Source organism: Vombatus ursinus, unplaced genomic scaffold (genome assembly GCF_900497805.2).
Source record: "Vombatus ursinus unplaced genomic scaffold, bare-nosed wombat genome assembly UNPS02014772.1, whole genome shotgun sequence".
NCBI classification, from domain to species: domain Eukaryota; kingdom Metazoa; phylum Chordata; class Mammalia; order Diprotodontia; family Vombatidae; genus Vombatus; species Vombatus ursinus.
In genome coordinates this window covers 34077599-34085112 of record NW_020954550.1, presented here as the reverse complement: position 1 = coordinate 34085112, position 7514 = coordinate 34077599, and the positions used below count along the sequence as shown (strand labels likewise).

The 7514-nt window shown below is 40.0% G+C and overlaps 1 pseudogene; it reads right to left on the bottom strand.

The window, feature by feature from the left end:
- Nucleotides 1–729: 729 nt before the first annotated feature.
- Nucleotides 730–6307, bottom strand: LOC114044230 (annotated as a pseudogene).
- Between the last annotated feature and the right edge of the window lie 1207 nt (nucleotides 6308–7514).

The window sequence follows — 7514 nt, the reverse complement described above, 5'->3', positions numbered from 1 at the left end:
GCAGGAAGAAAAAAACAGGTGTCTTCTCCCAGGCTCTCATGCCAATTCTACCCTGGACACAGTCATGCAGCATTACAGCGGCATTCTCTCCAGCAATGAGGAATGTCTTATTCAAATACTCCAGGTTTGAACTAGGATTATATATCAATAAAATTTAAAGAAGAAATAATAGGAATTTCCTTTTTTAGTAGCAATACTTACTACTAAATAGAAGTTGGTAGGAAATAAAACATTTTATCTGATTTTTTTCAAGAAATACTGATCGGGTGAAGGGTTTTTGATGTTGTTCTGCCAACTACTCAGCTATTGGTTGCTGTCCTATTTATTAGACAGTTTCTGATGTTTTACCAAGATCCCATAAGGGCTTAAAAGTTAAGCCTTTCACTTCTCCTTTAATGTGGATGGCTATGTAGCTCATACAATTATCACAGCCTCATGATAATGTTACTTGCTTTACTTCCTTCTCTTACTCTCTGGGACAGAGCACTCACACCTACTCTGTTAGGTGGGGTTGGGGAAGAAGGGTTCTGTCAGAAGAGAAGGCCAGCCACTGAGACCATGCAGATACAACTCATTCTCAAAATCCCAGGGATTACCCTGGTGTAAAGAAATAAACAATTACACTTTCTTTTAAATTTGGAGTCCACACTAGAATGCCTTGCATTTATACAAATCAGTTACAATGATTAACTATTTTTTTTAATTCCACACAAAGTTTATTGTGAACAAACTTTGGAGTTAGAGCCTCAGCCCCAGGTCTCCCCCCAAAAAATTCTTCGCTGATACTCCTTTGGGTCCTCCAACTCCCTGCTTCAATCGTAAAGGTGCACCTAGTAGTAGGGAAGGGGTGACTAAAGTGAGCAAGCCTTCACCTTGCCCAAAGGGTAGAGGAACAGAGTGGGAGAGGGGCAGACACATGAAGGAGAAAGTAGAATAAGGAGCAAACAAACAAGGGTGTAGTGGGAGATAATGGAGCAGATTGGCAAATCAGCAAAAGGAGAAAGTCCTCACAGGAAGATTAGATGCAAAGACAAACAAATCCAGGAAGGAATTATTTTGCTCTGTTATAGACATCACAGAAGAGTCAAGTGGCCCCCTTAGTTGTTGGGGTTGATAGGGTGGCCACAGGAGACACAGAAGACCTGTAGGTCCAAGTCCTTGCTTTCTCACTCATTACTCTCCTTATCTTCCCAAACCACCCATTGCTTAGCCCTGAGGATGAAAATCTCCAGTTCCTGAATGCCTCATTCCATGTCCTACAGCTTCATCTGAGCCCCCTGCTGCTCCCTTTGGATCTGTCCCAGAAACTTCTTTCCATGTTCTTCTGTAATATATGAGCTTTGCTGCCACTGCTGGATTTACTCGTGTAGGATCTCATAGATGTGATTTGCAGCTGGTTTCACACCACAGTCATCAGATCAGTAGTTGAAGCATAACTTCAAGTGCAGGCTGTACCAGTTGGGCTCTAGGCACTGAAACAAGGAGGCCAGTCCTTGGCATTTGCACATTAAGTCTGTGGCCACTTATCCTTGCACCTCTTTTTCAGCTGGTGATATTCATACTTCTTCCTCTTCTCTGACTTCTTCTCCTGTTGCTTGATATAATTTACTTTTACCACATGTTTCAGAAGTATGGAGTCCAAGACAGGGGCCTCGTCAGGGTCACTCAACCATGGTAATGGCAATAATCATTAAAGGCAGCAGCACAGAAGTCCTGATAGACCTCAGAGTCCAAAGGCAGGTCCCCATCAGAGAGTGATTCAACTGTGGCCATGGCCTCTGGTGGCTCCTTTAATATTTGGAAATGGTCTTCCTGTGCCCAAAGAAGTTTCTATATAGCTGATACCAGACACACTGAGGAAGGTTATTATTTATAGGATTCCTGGGCTCAGAGATGACACTGGCACAGATGGCACTTTGGTAAAATTTTGTTGGGGCCCCCAACATGTCATGGCAGAAATCACAGTAGCCATAATCCTCAGTCTGTTGGCAGGCTTCACCGTCACTGGATAGACAAGCTGACAGTTTGATCTGCTGGTTGGGCATCTTTCATACAGGGCCAGAACCTTAAGGAGATGGGCTTTGTGGGAAGATGAAGCTCTTGGAGATGATCGTGGGTCCATTCCCCACAGGCTGTAAAAGGAGATTTGAGGCAACCTTCCCAGGTAGGTGGGTGGTATTATCCTTAGGCTCAGCCTCATGTTCCCTATCATTCTCACAGCATGTATGATGTATGTGTGTGGAGGGGAATGTGTATAGATATCAGATCTCCAGTTTTGGGTCCTTCTCCTGGCCCTGCAGGCAGTACCACTCTTGGATGGTCTTTGACACTTCTCTGTGATCTTGGTGCAGTCAATCTTGATGCAGTTACCATGAAACACTTGTTGCAATTGTAGCCAATCATCAAACAGTTGATATTAGACCTGAAGCAAATACAATAAATAGGTAAATTCTCCTTGTGCTCAGACTTAGATTCTCTCCTTCCAACAATCTCAGACTCTGGGTCTGAAAACTCACTCTCTTTATTCTGTAGGAAAGCCTTCAGGCTCATCCTAGACCTCAGCCTCCCCCACCCTTACCTACCATTGCCCCAGGCCAGCTCCACTCCCTTGCTGTCACCATGGCAGCAGTTCAAAGCTTTAAACATGATATGTTTACTAACCAAGAAGTTAAAAGCAAATTAATCATAATATAATCTTTACTCAATAGAAGGCAAAAGTAATAATAAACAAAAAAATAGCACTCCACTCATAACCTGGGTCACACTCTCTCACCAATGTATATAATATTCATGTTCAGGATGAGGATGAGGTGAGGGGGGAGAGTAGGTAAAAACTTACAGAGATCTAGAAGTTAGGCACATGAGCAGAGGAACTCATGAGCTCAAGGTACCTTTTGACTCAACTTCAGGCATGGATGTCAATGATTTCTTTTAAGGAACACTCTGCACCATATGTCACCCATTCTTATTTCTAAAGCTCTCTGCTCTCCTGCTAAATGAAGTGATATCTCTGCTACCCTTGGACTACTGAGTAGAACAAATGTTAACTCATTTAGTTAACAGCATCCCTAAGCCTGGGGTCTGTAAGGGATAAGTGCTGATATAGTATGACACTCTTTTAGTCAAAAGCACATTCCTTTCATCCTGGAAATCCAGGTTTTGCTCCCTTTTGGCTTTCACATATTTTCCCTTCTGAGTCATGCAGAATGGTAAAGGATAAAAAAAAAAAACACTAAGGGATTTCCCCCTTCTCAAGCTGTAGATGGCACTAGAGAGCAAAGTAGCCCTTCTTAGCACCAGTTCTTCACCTGCAGAAAATATTCCTTTCCTCCAATCAGCTCTCTCAAACAGCAGAGCTGCCTTTTTCTTTTGCAAGTTCCACCCAGTGGTCCTAATTATGCCCCCTGAGGTCAAGCATAAAAAGTCTAATCCCTTGTTCATATCTAACCCTTTCAAATATTTGAAGATAGCCACCATTTCACAATTAAATCTTTTCTTCTCCAAGTTCCCCAATTCTTTCAACTTGTCATCACATGACATGAACATGACCCCTTTTCCATCCTGGTTCCTCTGGATTCTCTCCAGCTTATCAGCATCCACTCTAAAAAGTTGTATCCAACACTGAAAACAATAATATAAATGTGAGTTGATCAGGAAAGAGTATAACAGGATGTTTACCAACCAGTTCTAGACACTATTTCTTCTCTTAAGGAAGTCAAAGATTTCACTAGCTTTTTTGGCTTCTGTGACATACAGTAGATGCCTCTTGAGCATGAAGTTTTCAGATGAAGTACCGTCTAGCCATGCCTCCCCCATCTTGTATTGTTTTTAGTCAAAGTTTAAGATTTTGTATTAGTTAGAAACAGATTGGTAAATTCTTGTGTTTTTTTATCCAATTTCAACAAATTTTCTTACAAGATCTGATTTCATTCCAAGTCTAGGGTTTGAATATAAAAAATTATGAAGATATGGTAGAATTTATGTTTGATTGTGCACTTGCACTCTGAGATAATTATCTATAAAGATTTGAGGGAATATGAGATGAAAATAGTTATTTTGTGCTCTAGAGATAAAGTTAATGGTAGAAGGATGGAGTTGGTTCAAAATCTTGGTGAGCCTATCATTAGGATATAACCTCTTTCAGAGACAAGATAAGAGCACTTGGCTGTGAGAAATGATTATTAATAACCAATAACTTGGAGGGGGGAATTTGCAGCTCTCCTTTTCTTCTAAATTCCTCATTTTGAAAAGTTCAGTTTTTCTTGAAGGATGTTACTGATAATGAGATTTCATTAATTCTCTCTTATCTTGGTCAGACTCCATCCAACTTTACAAGAAATTTAATCTAAGGCAGGGAAGACCATTGTTTTCTATTGAAGCTTGGGTGGAGACAAATCATTTTGTCCTAATAGCCCAAGGCTGGGAGTAGTTTGGTGTAGAGATATAGGTAAAGTGTAAATAGCAATTGTTTCTACTAGAAAACCTGAGGGTCTTCCCTTCCCAGATTGATTATTTTCTTTTCTGAGTAGGTAAAAGAGGCCATTTTTTGGGCCTCATTTCTTACCTAGCCTTAATCACTGAACCAATGATGTCTCAGTCAAAGTGAGAAGTCAGAAAGACCTTAGCTTAAAAAGGCCAAAGTCTCCCACTGCATCCTGGCCATCTCTAGTCATCAAGATCTATGTCTTGCCATTGGATCCACATGGCTCCAGAGGCTTGTGACCCTGAACAGCCCTCCCTCACTTAAATCCAATTCACTTGCAAGGCATCACCTTCCTGATGTCATGGTCCTCTTTGAGAACAAGGACAAACAATAATTTTTGACACGATGTCACTCTTAGCCCCCCATTGCCCACCTACTGTTTCAAAGCAAATATAAACTGTGAGTCTGCCACCATGGTTGTCTTTGGTCTAAGAGAGACAGCCAAATGACCATCGTTTTATTAGTAACCTGCTGACCTTATTAATAAAAATGATTAAATTACCCAGAAACTATGTCTCTCGAACCTTTTTCATCATCACATAGCAGTCAAAATTATATCTTATTACTGGAATGGATTTCAACCCCCCTCATTTTATAGAAAGTGTATTTTACAATCCAATGCATTTGACATGATACCAACCAGTCTCACCACTACACCATATTACTTTAAATTTTTCTCTAAATTATCCCTAGTAGTGCATGGGAAAAGAGATAGATAGAGTTCAAAACAGCGGTTTCCTAAAGCCTAAGTTTTATATTTGTTTTTAAGCACTGAAATTTACTCAGACACAAGAACACTTTTGGGTATCTCTATGCCTCTACTCTACTCTTTCCTTTATGGGAAGCTGGAGACCTTTCTGTGGCATAGTAGAAAATCAGCCTTGGCCATTTCAAGTCATTGTAGATCATGAATTAAAAAGATGGAAGACATTTCTGAAGCTCTCTAGCCCAACCCTTTTATTTGATGGATGAAAAAACCAAAATCCATATTCGTGAAATGGCAGAGCTGGAATTTGAACCTGGGTCTTCTGATTTCAAATAAGCACTGACTGACTTCTTCCCAAAATCACTGTTTGTTCTCCTCATATTCAGACAAAAAGTTTTCACCTAAGCCTTATAGTATGTCAAAATAATAATATAGGGATTTAGTCAGGTTATTGCAAAATAACCTAAAATAAAATTAGCTAAAATAAAAAATATTATATGTATGTTAACATTTGCAACATATTATATATATGGATAATGATAATACTCCCCCCTTTAAAGGGCTATTTTGATAATCAAATGAGATTATAGATGTATTGATTTATCATTCCAATAGCCCTTTGAAGTGGGTGCCATTATTATTGAGATTAGATAGAGAGATAGATCTCATTTAATCATCTCAATAACACTTTGAAGTAGGTGTTCTTATTATTCCCATTTTACTAGTAAGGAAACTGAAGTTGAGAGAAGTAAGATAACTTGCCTAGGCTCACACATTTCCAGACTCCTATAAAATCTTGTCCTCCAAAGCTCCACACTCTTCCACAGCCACCAACTTTACCTCCTCTGCTGCCCTGAAGCTTAACTCATAGACTTCTACCTGCCTGTGGAATGGGATCCAATTTGGAATACCACAGAGAGCTTAATTCCATACAGGGTACCTAGGACTGTAGCAGTCACTGGGATGCAGCTGGCACTACCCACCCTCCCCTGCCCCCACCAGCACCTATGAGCTTTGGGGTAATAATGTCAGGAGCCAAAGGCAGCAGTATTGGCCTTCAATTATTTTCAGCTATGAGAAGTACCTTGTGGCAGATCTCTTTGTATTTTCTACTCTTGTCCTTGCTGAGTTTGCTGCTTGAGGGGCTCTTTACTTCTGGAGAGTGGCATGATCATTAGCATCAAAAGAACATCTGTGCCAATCTTCTGCTGCCTGGGGGAGGGGGAAGAGACAATGAATAATTATAGACAACTGTGTCAGTTTTGTGTCTTCCCTGTATGACTGTCTGTCTTACTCCAGAGCTCTCAATTCTTAACTGTTACTTACTGGCTCGGCAGACCTGTTCATGCTCCCTGTTTCTATCAGGTAATCCTGGAAGAACAGTGAACCAATGTATTTAATACATATTTGTTGAATGATAAATAAGAGCCACCACCTCTAAGCCACCATTTAGTCACAACCATACTTCCTAAACTTTGTCCTATAGATCCTATTTTTCCACATTATGTAGTTGTCTGTTCCATGGTGAAATTTCCATACTATCAATAATTTTTCTTGCAAAATATTAAATATGACATGACACATGTGACACAAATATTTAGTACACATGACATTTGGGGAGAGGGTATGGAAAGGGGCTGAATCTCCTCCATTTTACTCCCAAATGTCCATGACTCCCCTTTATCCCAGTAATAATTCCATACTCTATCCTCTGTTTCAGGATGAATGTGTTCCATCAAAATATTTCAAGCCTGCTTTGTTTTACTTCAACAACAAAATAAAATAAAACAAAACAAAAAACCCTGTGACCAGCTTTGAGTTGAGAAACAATGATCAGCATATTCAATCATTCTATTCACTTGAAGGGTCAGGAAGTCTCAATTTTCTCTCTAAAGTACCTGTTATCTAATTAAGTCTATGAGAGCTACTGGAAAAAATTATGCAGTAGGTTGTTTGTCTCAGCCCCTTGGCACCTCCTTCTGCATTATTCCCTGAACTTTTTATCAGGGGCTCTGGGATTCTGCCACAGTTGTTTACTGGAAATGGGAAAATCTCCTGGGGAGTGAAGAGGTGAAGAATTCCACATATGAGCTCAGTGATTGAGGAATACTTGCCATCAGGGATGGGTTATCAACCAAAGAATTTTTTTTAAAGCATTTACTAGGTCCACGCCATGGTGCTAAGTGTTGAGAAAAGAAAGACCAATATGAAGTCCCTGCCCTCAAAGGGCTCACATTCTAATTAGGGAGACAACAGGTTTTTTTTTTATTGTACATAAGATAATACAATATTTAAAAAAAAGCAGAGGAAGAAGACTTAGTTTGA